Consider the following 21433-nt stretch of genomic DNA (forward strand, 5'->3'; position numbering starts at 1 on the left):
CATCACGGTCTCCTGATAAACTAACTCTGGGAAGTGTAAACGGTGCGCCGGTCATTTAAGTTGTTCTTGGATGTCTGTGAGTGCAAAAGTGAAGACAGGAGGTGCTAGGAGGCTTCCATGGCCTCTGAGTGTCTCTCCAGGAGGCTCGAGCCCTCTACTCAGTTGGAGAAGAGAGTGGGGTCCACGGAGGAATGCTTTGACATTTATCCATTCTTAAGGAATATTTAGTTGCCAATTTCAGGGGCTCGGGTTTAAGAAGTCAGGACATCTGAATGACATGGTCATGCGGTCCATTGTGATGACTGCCCAGCCGCCTGCACCTCGTGACGAACCCCAGCAAAGTCCACTCACTCACAGGTAGGCTAGAGGGGTCGGGAGGCCAGGCAGAGCGGGTCCCACCCACTGCTCTGTCCTCAGAGCACCGCACAGAGCAGGCCCCAAAGACACCCGTGTGAAATGAAGAAGTGAATGGTGACTGATGGAGGGCGAGGGGAGGCAGCTGAGAAGGCAGGCCTCCAGGAGAAAGCTCAAGGTGATGATTCTGAGGTCACCACTGACAGGCCAGTACCAGATGCACCCACTTCCAAACATCTCCCAGTGTTTTCCTCAAATGCCAACACGTCAATGCTGACTGGAGAGAGGCCTTCCAGAGAGGCAGAAGAGAAGGCCGGGCAAACAAGGCTGAGTAATAAGAGACTCAAGTTCAACACGCTTCTAACGCTGTCATAATGCTCTGTGTGGTTACGGCAGGGTTGACGTGTGGTCCTACAGAAATGAATCTCAAACATGATTTGGTCTCCTTTAAATGAGTGTGCAAATATAGCTAAGAAGCAAAGAATTCATTTTTAAAAAATGTTGCTTTTAATGAAGAAAAAGGGAGTAAGACACATAGAGACAGCCAGATACATAGGAAGCCAGCCAGACGAGACCATGACATAATACTGCAGACACATATCAGCAAACGCAGAGGCCCTTGAAGTCCACACGTCAGTCAGGTCCAGGGCAGACCTGCCACCTCATCCCGGCGTGGGCAGCAGGCGGCAGGTAGAGGTGCTGGAAGGGGGCTGAGTCCTGATTTTTTTTTTTTTTTTGGTCTGTGTCATTTTCGATCAAGTGTGTCATAGAGCTTCCTGTTTCATCTCCCAGTTATTCTGAAACAAAAACATGTATAAAAAACACAGGTCACTGCCAACCACACTGAGAGATAGCCACGCCAGTACGTGGAAACCGAAAAGGGAAAGAGATCGTAAATGCCACAGTGAGCTGGGGGATCAAATTTATCAGCATCTGTTCAAATAGTGACAATCGACCAAAATTGCGGGTGGTGATGGAGGGCGGGGCATCGTTTAAAAATAATTCAGAAGGGACTGAAAAGGCAGAAGTTCCCAGAAGCCCACTGCCTGCTTACTGACAAGTTGAGGTCAGACTCTGGGTCAAGGTCTATCCTGGGGCAACGGAGGCTCTTCCCCTTGTGTCCCTGTCGGCCTTGGCCTCGTGGAGACTCACACAGGACTTTCAGGAGACCTGTTTGCCCAGATGATGCCCCGAGCCTCCTCCCAGGTCCAAAGAGAGTGAAAGGAGGTCCCTGTGGAGTTGCTGTCCCCTGAGGGTAAGCTAGGAGGATGGCCCTGATTTTCCATTCCCATCCCTTTCCCCAGCCCAGGAGAGATGGCTCCCGGGGATCCATGCATGAAAGCATCTAGCAGACGAGCTGTGTCCTCAGCCCCAGTGAGGCGGGGAAGCTTCTGACCAAACAAACACCCCGAGGACCACACAGCCTGAGAGCAGCTCCAAGGACCATGGAGCTGGTAAACCCCGCTTTGCCACAAGCTAATTTCCCCAAACAAGTGGAAGGATTCTTCCAGAGACAGACAGGGGGGCAACTGAAATGCAGGCAGCCTCATCACACAAAGCCCCCGCTGTGACCGAGCAGCCAGCCTTGTGCTTCCGTCTGCTCCTCAGAGGCCTTTCGGGGATGGAGACAGCGCTGTCCTGGGAGGGGGGCCAACTCCAGCCTGTCGGCTACTCTTAACATGCTCTCTCTGCAGCCACTCCTGATGGCCGGGGAGGGGACCAGCTCTGCCCCTGACTGCTCTGAGCTCCCTGGGGGCCTGGCTGCCCTCTCCACCTGCAACCTGGCCAGATGCAGCCCTGAGCTCACCAGGAAGATCAGTTCCCTGCCTCCCCCATTTCCTGACTTTTGTTAATGGCACAAACCTGTGAAAAGGGAGAGGGGTGCATGGTCTTGAGGCACTCCATCTCTCCCCAAGAGATAATGCACCGTGTAAAAGGCCCCGAGACGTTGGGGAATAAGGAAAGCCATTCACACAGGGTGGTGTGTGCCCCCCAAACACTCCTGGAGCAAAGCCCTTCCTTAGGCCTCGGGAATGCTGCTCAGGGCGGCCCCGCCCGCCCTTCCCCAAAGGGCTCTCCGTGGGCTGCAGGCTGCTGAGAGCAAAGCTTGTCTTACACGCAGTCCTTGTCCCGACACTCTCGGCCATTGGGGACCGTCTGTATTTATTTCCTCACACTCTGTATTGTTTTATCCGGCATCTTTTCCCCGATGTCCCGTAGACAGGAGCTAGTCCATCACAAATGCCTGCAGCCTTTATTACTTTTCTCCAAGGCTTCATTTGCTAGTGGCAGTGAAATACTGGGCTTTCCAAGAGGCGATGCCCCGTGGACTCCAACACCCCGGGGAGAACGTCGCCCAGGTGAATCAGTTGGAAAACCAGCTTCCTGGTGTGTGCTTGCACTTAGCAATCCAGATGTGGGCCCAAGGTTTCGTATGCAGAGCCTTCCTGGGTGGGCAAAGAGAAACAGGAACTAAGAAACGCATCAGTGGCCGGCATGGGAGGAAGGGGAAGCCTCGTTCCTTCAGCTTCACCACGGAATAGAGAGGTACTGCTCTCCAGTTCCCCCACTTGTGAGTGAGATGAAAAGCCAAGGGCAGCAGCCCAGGCTTCAGTATGGAGTGTCGGGCTACATGGAGTGGACCTAAGCACGGAGTGAGAGGAGCAGGGCCCTAAGGGTCATCTGGTCCACCTTCACGTGGCAGGTGCACAGAGGAAGGAAGCTGGCACCTTCCTCAGGTCACACTGGCCCGGACACTACTGGATGTAGTCCTGAGTCACCCCTACCCGCTCCCAGATCCCGAATATCTGCTTCCACAGCAAGGCCTGCGCTCGCTTGAGCTTGTCCGGGGCTTTGGTGTGGGTGAGGCAATCCCTCGGGATTCTGTGTTGGCCTGGCTACCTGTTTACCACTAAAGAAACCCATCCACACACTTTAAAAGGTTTTCCTCTAACTCAGAGCCCGTCACACATATGGCGTCCCCTCTGCCAGCACACACTGGGAGGGTGTGGAGACCAGTAGCGTCTCCCTGTGTCGGCAGTCATGTGGGTGGGGGCGGGGGGAGTTCCTGATCACATATCACGCCCTTATCTTACTCCAGCTTGGCTGGGCTAAGCTGTTCCTTCACTCTTTAGTATGCAAGTAGGTCTCCCCACGGTGTCGCTTGGATCTGCGGAATGACCTCAGGGTCCCTCACAACACCCTGAGGGAGGTCCCGCCCATGTAGCCCGAGCCCTCTGGATGCTCCAAAGCAGGTGTCTCTGACCTGAGGACAGTCGGAGGGACGCTCCGGGCACAGGACGAGGGGAAGGGAAGAGAAACAGCAGCTCGGACACCCACCCCGGAGGGACGCTTCCTGGGCAGGGTGCTCTGCCCCTCAGTGCCACCCGAGCCTCTGCTCCCCAGGCATCACGCACCAGGCAGGAGGACCTCACTCTGCCGAGAGGCCACACAGGAGCCCGGCCACCCCGGCACAGGTCTTCGGCCCCGGGAAGACGACCGGCCGCGCGCATCCTGACAGCGGTGACTCGCGTTGGGTTCCGAATGTGTGGAAAGCCCACTTTTTAAAAATATATATATTTTTATTGACTTCAGAGAGGAAGGGAGAGGGAGAGAGAGAGAGAGAGAAACATCAATGATGAGAGAGAATCATTGATTGGAAGCCCACTTTTGGAGACTTTGAATGATTTCCCAGGAGGACGGGGTGGGCACACACTGTGCCGGGCGTGCACTGTTTTCACTTCGCACACTGTGAGAACCTGGAGGGCCAACAGGAACGTGCCGCTGGTCATCACAGACGCATTCTCGGGAGGAGTGACACGGGTCTCCGGGAAACGACCAGGCTGCGGTGCTGCGGGAGGCGCCCACAGGCGAGGGGCCCCCACGGGCTCTCCCCTCCTTTCTCAGGGGAACCCACCTGAGGCTGAGCAGACTCAGAAGCTTTCCGAGGGGACCTCCCCTAGAAGCAGTTTTTGTGAAGTGCTCCACGCATCACTACAGACCTACACGTGGCTCAGAAAGACTCCGCGTCCCTCAACAGCCCTGTGGGCAGATGGTGAGCCGGCCCCAGAACACACGCAGGTCCCCGGCCAGTTCTTGAGCACATCCGGACACCGGGCACTGCTCCCGAGGCGCCCCACTCAGCACCCCTGCGCCCTCGGCCTGCTGTTGGGGATGTTTCTCTCACCCAGGCGCAGGGGAGGTGGGCAATGAGCTGTCACGTTCCTGGCCAGCATCCTGACGGGGATGCTCGGCCACCTGCGGGGAGGAAGGGGCGCGCATGGTTGACCGCAACCCCAGACCCAGGGAGGACCTGGGAAGCTCGCCCACCTTCTGGTACAAAGGGCCTCTCTCTCTGTTTGTACAAGGGTGGGTGACACAGGCCCACTCGCTGGGTTACGTCCTGGCCCAGCACCCCTCCTCTCCATGGTCACTTTCTCTATCCATAAGATAAAACCCTCCTTTCAAAGAACTGGACCACAAAAACGTTTTAGCAAATCTGTGGACGGGTTGGCACTGGGACAGGTCACCGTGCTGTACAGTTACAGAGAGATGCGACGGGCCTCTGAAGGCCGGTTTTATATCCAAGGTTGTACCCGGACACATGAGGGGACTCAGCATCAGAGGGAAAGGCAGGCAGCGGCTCCATGGGGCTTCAGGCACCCAACCACCCGAAGCACGGCCCTCAGAGGTTCCCGCGTGGGCCCGGGACCGGCAGCATCACATACCTGCATTTGTTAGAAATGCAGATCCCCGGGCCCTTCCCATGACTTCTGCCTTGGAAACTCTGGGACAAGGACCAGGACCTGTTTTCATGCGCCCCTGGTGATGTGCACCCAGGCCCGGGGTCACTTTGGCGAACGGCCCTGGCTCCCGTGACTCCTGTACACTGGCCATGGGCTCGGTCCCTCATGACTGTGGGTGACCGCAGGTTGGCCATCTATTGATGTTCTCACTTTAGTGCCCTCGCTCCTCACCAATGGCTCTCTCCTGAGACCCCACAGTGGGGTGTGGGGTGGGGGGGGGGGGGGTGGAGCAAGCAGCCCAGAAGCAGTGCAGATGGTCAACAAATTATCGGGATGACCTGGGGAGAAGTGTCAGCTGGATTCATCCCTATCTCCTTTTCCAGGTGCTGCACTGCCAGAAGGAGTTCTCTGGTCATCACGCCCCCCACTGGCCCAGCGCACACTCCCTGGGCCTTCCTTCCCCAGGCCAATTTGCCCGAGGAGAACGCCTGAGCCCTGAGGTCGACTGGCATTCCTCTCGAACTGGAGAACAGATGGTGTGCTCACCACCTTGACCTGCCACCCTGAGGGGGACAAGGACAGCTCACCTGGCACCTGATCGTGCCCAGGTGGGGAGCACAGCAAAATGCTCACCACTGGACAGGTAGAGGCAGCCTATGACCAGGCCAAAGCAAAGTAAAAAAATAGGTTGTTTATCATTTAAAAAAAAAAAAAAAACTAACCTCATACAGGAAGTATGCAAAAAGAAAGAGGAGGAGGAGGAGGAAGAGGAGGAGGAGGAGGAGATGGAGGAGACAGGGGAAGAAGAAAACACAGACCCAGCTGCCATGCTGACAGGGGCACTTCCAGGGCACACACTTGGTGCAGGCAGACCTGCTGCTCAGTTTCCATTCCCCGATTTGTGGGGGTGTCGGGAACGGGCGGGGCTTACAAATGATGGGACAGAGCAAGGAAGGGGACCGAGGGTCATGAGGCACCGCCCTGGCAGACAGGGTGGTGTGGGTGTGGGACCCAGTCCCAACCAGGGCCTCCCCCGCCGGTGCGACTGTCCCAGCCAGACGTGGAGCAGAAGATGCCTAAAATGGAAATCGCCAGCGGGGGTCATCCCACACACCCGCCTCTCCTGCCCCACGTCTGCCTTCCCTGTGCTTCAGGTTGAAGACACAGGAGTTGCAAGACCCTGGTCCTCTCCCATCCGCCCCTTCCAGGATGCACCCAACAGCAGTGAGCAGGGAGACACCACATCCCTGCCTCACGGCCCAGGGGCCCTGCAGCCCCGCAGCACAGCCAGCTCTCACTGGCTTTGCTTTAAGGACACAGAGGTACCCAAGGCAGACAGGAGCCGAGGCAGGTGCAGCACACAGAGCCATCGGCCCTCTCCGGAATGCGGCTCAGCTGGATTTTAAAAAGAATGCTTGTCCACTGAGAGTGAGAACGAGGAAAACAGGGAGGCCGGGGACATTTCCTCTTTCCCAGCCGGGACAGGAGGAGGGCGGGAACAGGAGTCCTGTAGAGTGTGCTCACACCGGCAGGCATTTCAGGTCCTACCATCGCGATCAAAGAAAGCCAAGGTCTTAAAAAAGAAAGAAAGACAGAAAGAAAAGAAAGAAGAAAAAAAAAATCGCACACCAAAATCTCAAAATAGAACCAAAACCTGCAAATCATATTCAGGAGTTGACGGGGAGCCCATGCTGAAGCACCGTGTTAAAAGGTTAATAATTTTCCTACCGAAACTGAATGTGGGTTGTGAAAGAACATTAAAATGAAGAAAATTTCCCCGTGGCTGCTATTTTATTATCACCAAAGCCATCAGGTTTCAGTTTGAATTATTTGTATTTATTTGTGAAAACAAAGATGAAATAAGTAAAAACATAGACCTCATCCTAATTATTGCTCAGAGGCATCTCATTTTTAGGACCAAAAAAAAAAAAAAACAAAAACAAAAAGCAAAAACAACAAGACCACCTCACACACTCGGGGCAGAAGTCACAGCAGCAGAGGAGGGAGGCTGCTGGCTCCTTCTGTCCTTTGAAAAGCTATCTTGTCTCATGTAAAACCTAATATTTGTTTCCAGTCTGTGAGGATCATAGGAGAGTCAATGTGTACTTTTAGTTATTAAAATTTTTTGCCAACTGTGTGCCCAGGTAGAGAAGTGTTTTGTTTGTTTTTAAACTGCAAACTACAATTTCTGTTTTACATTTGCAAAAATGTTGTCACAGCCTTATAATTCCATGCTGAGCACTGGAAGAATGGAATTCCAGTGCTGCTGTAAAAGATCAAATTATGAGCTGGGAAGACAGTGCCGGGGGGAGCCTGGATGAAACGTGGGCTGTAGTTGCAAAGCTGGGTTTTAACCCAGACGTGTCTCACATGCCAGGTGAGCAGCCTGCTTTCTGAACTGTGAAAAGACTTCCACTCAATGAAATGGTTAATCAGAATCTACGGGTGAGCACAGCTCCTCTTCATGTACTTCCAGCACAACATAAACACCAGAATGAAAAAAAAAAATAACATGCAAAAAGCCCTCAGTGGTCTCACATCACCGAACAAACTGTTTTTCTACCTATTTTGTGTTGCTGGCTTTTGTTATCAGCCCAATCGGCAAATTGTGGCCAATTTTGTCATGGGTTAAGCAGACATTTTGTTCCCAAACTGCTTTCAACATTTTAGCTACCAAATACAGTTTATGAGAAATTGAACAAGCCACAATACAAACAGAAAAAGTACCCCTTCTTACCAAATTAACCCCTTTTTAAGCAAATTGACACACTCACTTAAAATATTTTTTAAAAAGAATTCTAGTAAATTGAAATTCTGAGACAACCTAATTAGACTTTCCTGGAAAAAAAATAATAATGAATGATTAACCTACTGACTGGGTTTTGAAACTAACTACATTATATTCCCTCGATTCTGACCACCACGACAACATGAAACTTGCTCTGAATGAGTGTAATTTTTATTTTACACACACACACATCAAATATTGTTTGAACCCTGCAGAGCAAAATTCTAAAGGAGTCCATTGAATTGTGCTAAGGTAAAATAACCGGTGAAGCAGTTATTTACGACTGAAAATAAATGACACCCACGTAGTTCATCTTATATATTAATATTGAAACCAAATGGCAGTCTTATACCGCAAATCATTTCATCAAAAAAAATAATGAAACCAGTTAAAATGAAAACACAGGGTTTTATTTTATGAAACATTAAATATGAAGGTCAAAATGATAGAAAGCTTACAGAGCTTTTAAAAATTTGTTTCTGCTTAATTACAACAACAAACTGAACATGCAAAAAAGAATGAAAGAATCCTAGCTAAAAATCCAAGAATTACTCCTCGGGAGAAAAGCAGAATTTCAGACTGAATTTCAGAAGAATGAAGAAAACCCTTCTCTTTGCAATCCCACCTCATATTTGAAGGCACAGCCATGTGTACAACACTTTTAGCCTTTTAAAATACCAGCATGCCCACACACTATATCTCAGATTAAACCAAGGAGAAAATGACACATTCTGAAACCATTTTCTGAAGCGTCTTTTCCTGATAACACTCAGGCTCGTTCAATCAAATTAATGAGTTTCTAAAAAGCCCAAACAACTCTCCATAAAGAGACAGAATTATTCACAACAGCCCACGGACATTTCTGGATTCTCAAGGCGACACTCAGAGCATTAGTCCTTGCTGTCTACACTTAGAAAAGCCAAGCAGTTTTTCACGAGTCTGTTAGAAAGAAATTCTACTCAGTGCTTTGGCTAAATTGAGGAACAATTTGAAAAACACCAGTAGATTGAGCCCAGTATTTCCCTGATCTCAAACAATTTAAAAATTAGTTAATTCTTCTCCCCCCCCCACATTCTTTTCACCAATAGGTATTCTCATAATCTATTCACATATTTTAAAATATTTTAAAGTACTAAAGGAAACACACCACAGAGAAGAAGTCCTGGTTTCTGAAAGGGGATTTCTACCTAAAACACAGACTACCAAAGAAGCAGTGAAAAGAACCAGAAACCAGTAGCAAAATTCAGGGAGAGCCCTGCAAATATATATTGATGGACAGGGAACTTAGCATGAGGAATTTTAATTTCTGGAGGAGACTAGTTACATCTGTGCTCAGTGCAAAACATTCTCAGTGAGGTAGCCCTGCTCTTGGTAAACTTGACCTGATGAGAGTAACAGTGCAACAGCCTCTTCTATTCAAGGTGATGTGTTAGACTGTTTAATTCCAGACCTGAAGCATGGGTTCAGAATTCACTCCTCATGCCTTTATGTTCCAGTTCTTTCCACAGTATGTGACTATTCGGAAGCTTTAAAGCCAGAAGCCTGACGTGTAAGAGCAAGCAAACCAGAAAACCTTGCATGAACACTGCAATAAAAGATGACAGGGCATCAGAGGACCCTGGTAGTCACCTGAGTTGTCACCTGAAGACAGGTTCTGCAGGAGCAGTTCACCCCGGCATACCCGCCCTGACCCCTGCCCACCCCACAATGGAACTCTCACGTTCAGAAGAAGCCTGACCTCCACTAATACTTGCCACTCTCTCAGACCACACGTCTCCCCTTTCCCCGACAGAGGACTTGGGAAATGATGGTGACTTTAGTCATCTGGAAAGAGTGAAACACGACACGGTCTTGAAGCACTTTCTTCAGAACCGTTGTCATTCGCACTATTTCACCACAATCAAAAAGGCCATGGTCACGGAACAAATTCAAGTTCACCCCGAATCGTAGCTGTAACCCGGGAATTTCTTAAGAGCAGAGAGGCACCGTGCAAAACTTTCATGAAAGAAATGTTCTCAGCATTGGAAAAAAAATATACACTTTTTTTGCAGGTATATAAATCAAAATGTGAACTCTTCCACATGAAAAATTAATGTTTTTAGCACAATGACTTCACATGCAACTAGCTAACTTGTGCTTCCCTTTTTTCACAAAATGCATTTGTTAACACCAAGATGTTCAAATAGCATTATGTTTAGAGGCATTCCTCAGTGTAAGTAAAATAGAGTTTTCCTCTCATTTACCAGATAGAGCTTCTTACATGAAGCCAATCTGTCCTGTATGAAAGAATGACAACAATTTTCTTAGAGCAATCTATCTGGCTTTAAGGGTTAGGGCAGGTTTAACTGTAAAATTAGAAAGACAAACTTAAAGAAAAATCAAGTAATAATTTCCAGAATCTAGAAATAGCCACAGCTGTAAAAAATAAAATAAAATAAAATAAGACAGACAGACAAGGGTGAGAGAAGCCCAGGAACTCCTAATTTCTTGACCTGGAAACAAGGGTCTCTTGCATTTCATTTTCTATTTTGCACAGAGAAAAAGCAAGTAGCTTTCTAGTCACACAATGAAATATGTAGCAGGTGTAGGAAATTTGCAATATATTCAATACTAGTAGGTGTAAGTGAACACAGAAACATGAACTGCATTTCTTGTTAGTCTGAACCCGACTCACTGTGTTGACAGTGTGGTGAGCTGACGAAGCTCAGACACTGGACCCACGATTTAGGCTGTGAGCCCGGATTAGAGCTACGAATTCCCCTCTGGCCCGTCTGTGAGCACAAGGAGGAAGCCCATGGCTACCCCCGCGCCGTGCAGAGTGCAGTATATTTCTGAGTCCAGAAGCTTTCATTGATGTTGACTTGCAAGCTGTTTAATTAGCTGTAGAATGCCAATCTCTTCATCAAAACCAGCTGAAAACAAAACTGAGAGGAACAGCTTGTGGTTTCACAAAAATGTATTTACATGAAGTATATTTTAAAGGGAGTTCGGTCATCAGGTCCAATGTCATCTGTGATGTGCGGGTGGATTTGACATTTGAAGATGTCAGAGCTTGTCAGATTTATCTCCAGTCTATACTTTGTTTAGAGGTAACCACTTCTGTGAGCACATCTTGTTTTGTTGCTTCCCAGCCTAGAAATCTGAGCAGACTTAACCCTCCTTTACTGAACACATACGGTCTCCATGCCCTCTCACTTCCTTCCCTAAGGCTGACGGGGAAGCCAGTGGCGCCGTGGGTGACGCGACGAGGGGAGTGGGAGCCCCTCACACCCAGGCTGCCGGGGTGGCCTAGCGGTGACCACAGTGGGGTCAGCGGGTGGGGCTGGTATTGATAAACAAGCCTGACGTTTCCTGAAACAGAGGCGGGTCCGGACCTTCAGGCCACGGCTTCACGGCCACTTGGAAAGAACATTCTGACAGGGCGGACTTTCCCTCGCTTAACACTTAGCGTGGCCAACAGCAAGGAAAACCCAGTGACAGCAAGCCTTCACCACGGGTGCAGCTGTCTGGATAGAAGTCACATCAAAGAAGCAGTGAAAGAAAAAATCCCAGCTAAACACCTGCCCTCAGGTGTCTTCCACAGAAGCCTGGTCCAGTCATTCCGTTCGCGTGTGCAGCAGCCAGGAATTAATGTTTTACATTTTATTGAGAGATGGCCGAGCGAGTCACCACCTGTCAACCATCACAGGAGTGATGTTTGGTGACTGTGGTAGTCACTCACTCACTCACTCGCTCTTTTCCAAATGTCATTCTCTGTGTTGCTGAGTTTGTTGGGAAAGGAAATTAAACCCTAAGACAAATGAAGGTGAAGGCGACCACGGGGAGGCAGCCCTCTGCAGCCCACAGCGCCCCGACCACAGAAGCCCCTGCGCGGGACCGCACCGGCCTCGCAAACAGAAAGGGAAATGGCCCTCGGGGTGATGTGACAACACTGTACATTCAAACGGGAACTCGGCTCCTTCCCCCCTTCCACCTTAACTCGCATTGCAGGGGTCAGGGGCCACCCAGCCCATGAATGCAGGGGTTATGCAAAGCTAGCAGCACCGTGTGGAAAGGGCTACAGAAAAAAATGTTGTCTAAAGCAGCGTTACTCATCAATTACTTTCCATAGCTTGCTTTAAAAAAAGGGCTTCTCCCCAAGCCCTACTCTTTCATTGTTAATCATTTTGTTTCAAAAAAAAAAAAAAAAAGAGTAGCATAAAGTCTGTTCATAGAGGTTACGGTTCCACCCCAGGAGAGCTCAGCCAGGGGACACCCTCCCCCTCCCCAGGACTCCTCACAGAGCAGCTGGAGAGGCTAGCAGTGCAGAGGCCCGGGACACCAGGGGACAATAGCCACGGCCACCTACCCCCAGCTCCACCGCTGTCTTATTAGTGGGAAATGGCAACTGGGATTTCTTATAAACTCAAAGGCACCTGGGCTTTGGAAATGTGTGTGGTTTGTTTATTAAGAGCTCCCCCCTCCCCCCGCCGCCTGTGCTGTGGCATTTGTTTGAGGAGTTATAAAGACCAGGAAATACCAGGGAAGCTGGTCTCCAAGGAGGGGTGCAGCGAAGGGGCTCACCCTCCCACCAGTGCCAGGGGTTCTGCTTCTAGACCCCAGGCCGCGTCCTGCCAGCTCCGTTGAACCAGCCTGAGGCACTGAGCCAGCACTGGAAGGTCCCAGGGGCAGCTGGGCAGCAAATCTGCCTCATGCATTGGTTTTGCAAAGGACAAATGAAGAAAATAGAGTTACAGCAGAGCAGGGAAGCACTGGTGATGGGACCAATCCAGAATGGCAACGCTAGCCTGCAAAATAAAACGGGAAACCTTCCAGGGCCGCACACCAAAGGGGCATCCGAAACGCTCTGCACCTCCTCCCACCGGCCTGGGCCCCAGCACAGACAAGAAGCCCCCGAGGCCTCCTGCTGCCTCGTGTCCCTCCCCCCCGTGGCTGCCTTTGCTGTTGACGCTGTTCCCACTGTGTTGTTGGGGGACGTTGCTCACAGAGCTCTCTCTCCGCTGTTCTCTGCTGCTGCAGAGGGGCCTGGTCCTTCAGGAGACAGCGGCACGGTCCGCCCTCGGCAGCAGGCACCAGCAGCTCAATTTGGTGACAAAGCAGAAATCATCCTCCGCATCCGTGGGGACCTTTCCCGCGGAGGGAACGTGCCTTCGCTTCCTCTCAGCGTTGGGCTGCTGCCTTTGGAGCAGTGCTCAGGTCCCCCGGATCTCTGTCCTTCCTCGCCGGCCCTCATGCCCCTGGTGACCGGGCTCTTCCAACAGCGTGGCTGTGGGTCTCGCTCACTTGTCGGTCTTTATTTACTTTTTTCTTTCTTTCTTGGAGAGAAAAGCAAACCACATCATCAAAGCATTTAAAGACACAAGCCGGAGGAAACTGGGTTTCCAGGCTTTAAGCAGACGGTCCTTACCCACAATTTATTTCCAAGACGTGACTTGGAAACCATTGTCATTTTCATGAGGATTTATTTAGAAGTGTGACATCATAGTTGCACCAGTGACCTGTATTTGCTTCTTGCCAGCGATCAGCAAACAGCAACCTCGGTCCTTAAACCCAGACTCGCCTGGGTTTTCCACGAGGCTCCGCAGCCCTCTCCTGTGCCTTCCACAGGTGGCCACTGTCCGGCCCGCGGGCTCCAGGACCAGGAAGCTGGTGGAACGGGAGGGAGCTGTCCTCCCCTAGACGTGACCACCCCAGCAGATAAAGTCCCAGGTCATGTGTGGTTTCAAAGGCGCCTCCTTGTTCCTCTCCCTGCAGCACGAACTTGTTTCCAGGCAACAGCGGCCTCTTGTCTGGCTGTGTCCATGTGTGTGCTCATGAAACTCTCACAGCGGGATTCCAGGCCTCGGTTCGGCCAAGCTTCGGAGGTGCGGGAGGGTGGGCAGCTTAAAGGTTTCTCCCAGGGGCGCCGGGGACTGTTTCTCCCTAATCAGGGTCTTCTCCTGCCTGGCCCACCGCCCCACTTTGGAGAGCAGACGGCCACATGGGAAAATTGAAGTTGGGTTTCTGCTATTTGCTGCTTATCTGAGCCTTCTTTTCTTCCTGTAGAGCAAGCATGTCAAACTCATGGCCTCGTTTACTTAACTAATAGAGTGACTAATATATGAAGAGGTGGTTTCACTATTGAAGTCATGCCTACCTATTTTAGAAAAAGTATATAAAAATACCTTTCTTTTTTTTAAAAAAAAGAAATGTATAGATTATTTTTTTAAATGCCAAGAAAAGAGGCTATGAGGACCAGACAAACAAACAAGGGGAAAAGAGGAGAAGGGAGAGAAGTTTGGGAAGAAAGGAAGGACCAGAGGGAGGGAAATCACACAGAGCCGACCACATCCAGAGATAACCTGGAGGAAGCCCAGCTCCATCTTCATTCAGGTACTCACTCCCTGGGTCTGACAGGCAGTTGTGGAAACAAAAGGGGAAAAGGGTCTTTGGTCAGAGACAGACAAGTTTTCATGGAGCCCGATGCTTCCACGTTGGGAAGTCGCTCTGGCCTTGTTGTAGAAATATCCCTTTGCCTACCCAGCACAGCGACAGGCCAGTGCACGACGCCGGGGAGAACGCTCTGGGGACTGTGCACACGGCGCGGAGAGCCTGCTGTGAGGTGGCCCTCTCTGCCTGCAGGGAAGAGCGGGTCCGAGGGTGACGGCGACGCGGGGAGGCCGCCGGGGCACTTCTGGGCACTTCTAATAAACTGCAGTTTTCATGGAAAATGTTTCTATATTAATGACAATTATTTGGGAATCTGTAGAAAATCAAAAGCTTGCAATAAAATGTACCCCCATTATGACAGTGTATGCAGTTCGCAGCTGTGGCCCCTGGCACCGCTGCACAGTGTCCCAGGCTCTCGCAGGCACACTGACCACCAGGGTGGGGAAGCCCTGTCTTACCTTCAGGAACAGAGGTGTGGAGGGGCCCCCCACGCACCCAGCAGCTGCCAGCCCGGGGGTGGGTCTGGGGGCGTTGGCTGCCTGGAGGGGGCCCTGTACAAAGCCACCACTGTCCCTCGGCCAGCAGCTGGGCCTGGCCCTGCGCTCCACCAACACACCCCGTTTGCTAGCTCTTCCTGCTCAGTAGCTTTTCGTTGTCCCCTTCCTTGCAATGTCACTGAGACTGGCCTGCCAGCTTGTTTTGCTGATAAGCCCGTTTCACACTCTGATGGACACACCCTGTTTGGAAGGGTGTTTCTGATATTAGATTCCAGGACGTCCTCCCTCGGTTTCGCCCCATTACTCTGGTTACTCTATACCACGCTCAACCCTTCTCTTACCCCCGGGGTATCAGTCACCTTCACACATGTGACAGTGACATTCTTTTCCAGGCCCAAGCTCCACGTGGCTGGCTCAGTCTTGAGCCTCTCGCCCTCGCCTGTTCTCAGTGACTGACTGTCCTGCCTTTCTCTTCCCTCCATGGAAGTGTCCCCCACTGAACGTGTGTGGCCCATTTCTGAAGGAGCTCAGAGTCCAGAAAATGTATCAGATTAGGAGGAATATACCTAAGCCTACAATTTCCAGGTAGTTCATTACAAAACTAACCACAGAAACAGCCTGCAACCACCCTGACATGGAGGGTGATGTCTCAGGCTTCCCATGAGGGTGGCGTGCCATCGCCCAGGAGAAACCCACAGAGGTACTGCCCGCCACGTGCGCTGTATTTTTCCGAATGGCGTTGGCCTGGGCAGTGGTGGGGCTGAGCACCCGTCTTCTCCCGGCAGGATGTGTATCAGAAAGTGAAAGGCAAGCGGGCTTGTGATCTGCAGGGCTGCCTCGCTTGGAAAGAAAAAGTATGTCATGCTTTTGCTTCACGGAGGTGCCTGTGTCACGTTAGGTATAGTGGTCCCTTGCTCACACAATTTCTTCATTCTCCTACGGCTCCACCCAGAATGCTTACTGCTGACACTGGGCACAATGTTACAATAAAACCCTGCACGGAGCGGCGTTTGCTGCTAGGAGTAGGTGCTTGTGTGGAATTAAATATGATTCGTGTTAATTCCACCGAGGTGGAATTTTTTTAATCATATCAAATGTGGCTCAAGAATTTGTTTCATGATGGGAACTCCATGCTGGAATAAAAAATAAATGTGTACCATACTACGTGCCTGGGAATGGTGTTCCCAGGCCATGACGTGATTATTAAAATTTGCTTCATGAGGGGTGAGCTCCCGAGCTAATTAAAACACCAAAAGTCATCACATGCACAGTTCTCACCATTTTCTTGGTAGGAAGGCGCAGCAGGAGCAGCGATGCAAGCTGCACGCAGGCTGAGGCTGGAAGGCATGTAGACCCGGTCACAGCCGAAGCTCACACAGTGTCCCTGTCCACATGCCGGGAGAGCCCGTGGCTGCAAACTGCTACCCAGAGCCACGTTGGTTTCAAATTTGATTGCTCCGTGAAATGAAAGCTTCTGTCTAAGGACATCTGAGGTCACAGGGCCCGGGGGGGCCAGCCTCGAGTCTGAACCCTCCCCAGAGACTAACTCAGGAACCATCTAGATCAAAGGCTATAGGATTAAAATGTCCTCAGTCAGGTCCTTATCTGGAAGCCAATCTCATCGATGCACGGGTTCAGTGAATGGGAAGAAGGAGTGAGCATGCTGGGGGAGGCAGCAAGGGTCGTCCAGTCCGGCCCCTGCAGTCTAGGCTCAGCGCCACTCAGGGCAGTACCGCCCCCCACAGCCTCGGGTCCTGGACCAGTGAAACCGGAGGTCTAGACTCCATGCAGGCTCCTGAGATCCCCCCATCATCCATAACTTCTGTAATTCCATACAAATCTTACCCAACATCTAACTTTATTTCACATAGTAATTCAAATGCCCTCTTTCCATTCCATGCATGCATGTTTTTTTTAAACTGGGGCAAAATATGCATAACATAAAATTTACCACTTTAACCAACTTTTTAAACCCACAACTCAAGGGCATTAAGCGCATTCCCACTGTTGGGTAACCATCACCACCATCCTTCTCTAGAATTTTTTCATCATCCCAAACAGGAAGTCTGTCCCCATTAAGCACTCACCCCCCCCTCCCTCCCACCCCCAGTCCCTGGTAACCTCGATCACACTTTCTTTCTCATAAGTGGAATTATACCTTTTCCTTTGTATTCAAAACATTCTCAGCACCCTCAGCACTGGGCAGAATCCCCGTTTCTTTGATAGTGTCTCCTTTCTGTCCTGCTCCATGTACGTTACACAAACACAGAGGTAGCCTGAGCAATCCTTTCACAGATTTGAAAAGTGGAAGTGGAGTCAAAATATGTAACTGCACATAAAGTGTATGAGAAATGCCAGGGACTTGCTGTTCTGGTTTGGTAAAAGATACTTTTAAAACTGCTATTTTAAGTCATTTCAGAAGTAGCATAAGCCAGCCTGCTTTCTCATACCCCTCTGAGCACTCAGCACGCTCTTTCTCACCCGAAACAACAGGAAACTCACGGTGGACTCCACAATAGTCCCCGGTGACCGTGACCGTAGCAGAAAATACAGTAAGTAATTCCTCTGAGGACAGGGCCACTAACGCTGGTTATTTAGTGTTTAAAAAATAAAAAGGAACCAACCAAAAAGAGAAGGAAGAGAGAAAAAGAAAAAGTTTTCTTTGTTGATTAAAAAAGGCAAGTTTTAGTTTTAAAATTCATCTGTTAATACCAAATATTGATGCTAAAGCTAGCATGTGTTTTGTACAAAAAGGAACTATGTGCATCTTGCTAATTTTCTTGACTTGTATACTACAAGATGAGCTGTGGCATCACAGAAAAATTAACAGCATAGGCAAGCAAACATAAAATATTCATTTAACAGGTAAGCATGTAGAAAATATTAATATCATGAAATATGAGTGCACATGCATATAAAAATCACTGACCCAGAATGTGAGTTTTATTGATTAAAGAACATTATTCACTATATCATGACAATAGCAAAACATGAGAGTGGCCACATGACAGTTCTAATTTGAAATATAATTCTAAATAGTTTTTGCCTATTTAGACTGATATGCAAAAACAATTAGGGCTGAACATAGAAGAAAAATATAAAAGCCAAATGCCGCATTTTAATTCAGAATGGAGCAATGTCAGCTTGTTTTAATTTCTGAACCCTCTCCTGTTGGGGTTAATATTACACAATGCCATTCTGACATTGAAAAGAAATGAAAAGTAATCAACTAACATTATTTCTCTCTTTTTTTTAAAAAAAAGCCTCAGATAGCATATATATTTATATATGCTATATAAATATATATATAACATATTAGCTATATAAAATATATAACATGTAAATATATTATATATCAATATATTACAATAACCAAGAAGATTTAATAGGTTTCCTAGGAAGAAGGGAAAAATCTAGAAGAGGACATGCTTGATGGAGCACAATTAATTGTAGGCTTCATTAATCACCTAGAGCAGTGATGGCGAACCTAAGACACGCGTGTCAGAGGTGACACACGAACTCATTTTTTTGGTTGATTTTTCTTTGTTAAATGGCATTTAAATATATAAAATAAATATCAAAAATATAAGTCTTTGTTTTACTATGGTTGCAAATATCAAAAAATTTCTATATGTGACACGGCACCAGAGTTAAGTTAGGGTTTTTCAAAATGCTGACACGCCGAGCTCAAAAGGTTCACCATCACTGACCTAGAGGGAGAGGTTAGAGAGGATATACATTTTTATGGGAGAGAATGGATGTCCTGGACCAACAACCAAAACAGTAAATTACACCACCGAGTTCCCTGCTGTTTCTTCCTTTTGGACAGAAGTCAGCAGCCCTGAGGCCCAGCGAGCCCGCCTGGGGATGAGCAGGGGCAGCCTGGCCACCCTGGGGCAGGATCTGCATCGAAGCCGCTTGCCCCATAGGATTTTGAAATCACTGCGTCACTAAACCACGTGCCGAGCCAGGGAGAAAATAGCTATGCTTAAAATGAAAGCATTATCAACCTGGCTCTAAAGCTGATAAAACGGCCTTTGGAGACAATTCAAACTGCAGCAGAAAGAATTAGTTTCCAATCCCTCCAAAAATGTCAAAAATACAATGTGCTGACCAGGTTCGGCACACGAATGGAAACCCCAGCAATTTCACAACAGGACCATTGCGAATGGGTGTTAGTCACGTTGCATTTCCTGGTAACACTGTCCACACTTCCATGTCCCAGTGGCAGAATCTAGGGATGCGTGACCTTCAAAGACCCTGGGTGGGCATCTGATTTCACACATCCCTCCCCACCAAACACTGTGACTGCATGGGGGCGAGTGTGTTTCAAAATAATAATTGATCACAGATGCAGCTCCCATTGGACTGTGAAAGCCACCGTGAGGGATCTGCGTCTAAAATGTCTACGGGAGAAGGCAGCGCGGGAGGGGGTGGGGGTGCTCTAGAACCCTGGCATCTGTGGGTGAGTACAATATTTTCTCATGAGTAAGACTGAAATCAGTGAAAATGCTCAGCGTTCAAGAGCAAAGTAACTTATCTGCTCTGTAACCACAGAGCTCAGTCATCTAAGAAAAGACTTAATAATTCATGAAAACTGAGCCCAAGTAGACAAAAGCACCCGATGCTTTTCGCAGAATATTTAAACCTGACTTCACTTTTGGACTTTCATCAAAATCTGTTCACAGGCAGGGCAGGGCTCTAGCTTAGGAAGCATTTAGCTGCCTCCTTGCTGGAACAGGGGCCAAGCAAAGTGGATACACTTCTTGACTCTGAACAGAAAATAAAATGTTAAAAATAGTGATGAGAGTGCTGAACGTCTATGCACTCAAGTCTAGAATGTGTGATGTTAGTGCAGCCAACTGTCTCCGGGGGCAAGGACAGCTGCACCCCTAAAGGCCGGGTGGTCAGGCCTCTAAGAGTCAGGCTTGCTTTCAGCTCTGCCATGAGACGTCCTTTCCACGGGGAGCTCAGCACGCAACCTGTCCCCCGTGGCACTTCCGCCCGAACCTGGGTGAGTGCTCCCCACCTGACACAGCCCAGATCTTCCCAAACAGGGCTGACCCCAGAAGAGATGGCTGATCGCCACATCCCAGGATGCCAGGGCTTTCTCTGCTCCAGGGCTGAGTACCAGGGAGGGGCTGGTCCACTCTCTCCCACTAATGACAACTTTTTAAAAATGGCATCGGAGCTCAATCCCAGAGCCACACACTTGGCCACAACATGTCCTTGTCACTTCTGCCCGGGCTCAGGCTCTCTGGCCACTGCATCTCCACCTCCTGCTTTTCAACACTAAGCTTCAGTTAGTGATAAACATAACAACCGAAGAGACGGGAACTGCCCAGGACAGGCACAACTGTCTGGGGGTGCAGGTGCCACCCAGAGGCCCCGGCTTGATGGGAGCAGAGGCTGGGAGTAGAGGGTCCGAGTGGTGAGCATTGCACATGGTGGAGGGGAGCTGCCTCGGTGACTGGTGTGTCTGCCCCCTGTCAGGTCCTGTGTACACTCGAGACAGCGCCTGGCCCTGCTCCCTCCCTAGCCCTTCTACTTCCTCAGCTCCCCCTTTCTGCCACTCTGCACCCCAGTTTCCTGCCTGGTAGCCCTGCTATGGTTCTGTGAGTCCTCACACAGGTGGGGGCCAAGGAGGGCATGACCACCCTCCTGCGCAGGGTCAGAGCCACCACCACGGGCATCTGGCTGAGCCTGGCACACGCTCCTCCGGAGTCAGCTCTCCCAGCGCGCCCCCTTCCTGGCTGCTGGAGCTTTCAAACCCAGCTCACATGGCCAGGACTTGCTGGGGCTCAGGGCCTGGGGAGGTGGGGGCTTTTAGGAGTAGCTCTTCTTGCCCCTTATCTTGTCATGGATCATGAAACCAAGTAACGGCTGCTGTGATTATGAAAGTCATTCTTTTCAAAAAAGAGAATAAGATCCAGATTTTCTTGACAACTTGTTCAAATGGCAACAGACCAGGGTTGTAGCTAATTAACTGCCCTGAAGATAAATAGAGGTTTGAACGTTCTGATTCAATGGTCTGCTCCTGGTTCTTACACACACACACACACACACACACACACACACACACACACTCTCGTGTACTCAGCATGAGGAGCAAAGAAGAAAACACATCTTCCATAGGAATGGCCTTATTTTCTCCTTAAAATTCTACAACTTGGTTCAGGACAAATGAAGAGAAGTGCTGGAATGTCTGGGCAGGCCCCGGAGCGCTGAGGGCTGAGGCCTGGGGAGTCAGGGCAGCACAGCAGCGAGGCCTCCTCATTTCTTTATTAACACCACCACCTACAGGGGCAGCTTTGAATAGAATTGTGCAGTGTGGCCCATAAAGCCTTACAAGAAAAACAACATTCAGAACAATTGCACCACGTTTTTTTTTCAACTTCCTGTTTATTGGCGTGGTATCTAAGAGCAGAACAAAAGTCTGCATAAACCAGGGGGGAAAGAAAACAAAAGCACGCATTACATTAAAATGTCTTTCATACATTCACACACATCTTGTCAAATGCTACTTAGTTTTGATTTTTAAAACTGAACCTCCTTCGGGTCTTCAAGTGTCACTGAGAACAGAGGTTAAGATGAAATAAGTAGAGTTACCTTATCAAGAT

General features: G+C 49.5%; 1 long non-coding RNA gene across 1 annotated transcript; it reads right to left on the minus strand.

Annotated features, from left to right (window-relative positions):
* Positions 1 to 842: 842 nt before the first annotated feature.
* Positions 843 to 14987, minus strand: LOC102258461. Its single transcript, XR_001362848.1, has 2 exons — positions 14775 to 14987; positions 843 to 1151 (listed from the first exon to the last, which is right to left on the minus strand). It is a non-coding gene; the product is annotated as an uncharacterized LOC102258461 (long non-coding RNA).
* Between the last annotated feature and the right edge of the window lie 6446 nt (positions 14988 to 21433).

The sequence above is a fragment of the Myotis brandtii genome, unplaced genomic scaffold, assembly GCF_000412655.1.
Source record: "Myotis brandtii unplaced genomic scaffold, ASM41265v1 scaffold1085, whole genome shotgun sequence".
NCBI lineage: Eukaryota > Metazoa > Chordata > Mammalia > Chiroptera > Vespertilionidae > Myotis > Myotis brandtii.